This window comes from Otolemur garnettii, unplaced genomic scaffold, assembly GCF_000181295.1.
Source record: "Otolemur garnettii isolate 467f Iridium unplaced genomic scaffold, OtoGar3 scaffold00108, whole genome shotgun sequence".
NCBI lineage: Eukaryota > Metazoa > Chordata > Mammalia > Primates > Galagidae > Otolemur > Otolemur garnettii.
The window spans coordinates 5652696-5653929 of record NW_003852503.1 but is presented as its reverse complement, the minus strand read 5'-3'; positions in this window follow the sequence as shown (position 1 = coordinate 5653929).

Sequence of the window (1234 nt, the reverse complement as noted above, 5' to 3'; positions counted from 1 at the left end):
TGATCTGTGGGGGCTGCTAATGCTCCAGGGAAGCAGTGGTAAAGGCCAGGGAGGTAGGGAAGAGCAGGGATAGGATAGGACAAGAATAGTACCAAGGAAAAGATGGGACACAAGCCCTAATTCACCTGCAAGTGCTATGTGATGACTTGGGGAGCCGGGCTTGAACCCGCCACCCACGGTATATGGAGCTGATGCCCTACTCCTTGAGCCACAGGCACCGCCCATATGTGATGACTTCCCCCCCCCCCTCCCTGGACCGTCTGGAGCCGGTGCAGGGACTTGGCCCCACCCAGTGCTCTCCTACAGCCAGAGCGCCCCTTTCCTACCACCCTAGGCCATCCAGCTCCCAGGAAAGCAGCTCCTAAGCTCTGCTTTCATCTGATGTGGCCACAACTTGTGACCCTCATCTGCACTCTGTACACATCCTCCTCACTGTCCACATTCCTGTCTACAGCCGCCTTAAGGTGCAAGTGGATTCCAAGAGGCAACAAGTCAGAAGGAAAGAACCAAACAATACGGCTTTTGTGGGAAAAGTAACACTGAGAAAACCTGCCTTTGCCCACTTTGTCCTCTAATAAAATATCATACTCAGTTGGGCATGGTGGCTCATGTCTATAATCCTAGCACTCTGGGAAGCTGAGGTGGGAAGACTGCTTAAGGCTTGGAGTTCAAGACCAGCTTGAGTAGCACCAAAACCCTGTCCCTGTGAAAAACAGACAAAATTATCCAGGCACAGTGACACGTGCCTGTAGTTCCAGCTATCTGGGAGGCTAAGGCCGGGCGCAGTTGCTCATGCCTATAATCCTAGCACTCTGGGAGACCGAGGCGGGTGGACTGCCTAAGCTCACAGGTCTCACTCAGCAAGAGTGAGACCCTGTTTCTGCGTTGCGGTAGGCACCTGAAATCCCTGCTACTTGGGAGGCTGAGGCAAGAGGATCACTCAAGCCCAAGAATTTGAGGTTGCTGTGAGCTAAGACACCATAGCACTCTACCAAGGGTGACCAAGTGAGACTGCCTCAAAAAAGAAAAGAACAAAAACATAGGGAATATCTTCCTGATGTTGGTATTAGCAATGATTTTTTTTTGGATATAACACAAAAAGCACCACAACAAAAACAAATATAAAGAATATAAAGGGCTCAGCGCCTGTGGCTCAAGTGGCTAAGGCGTCAGCCATGTACACCCAAGGTGGCAGGTTCGAATCCAGCCCGGGCCTGCCAAACAACAATGACGG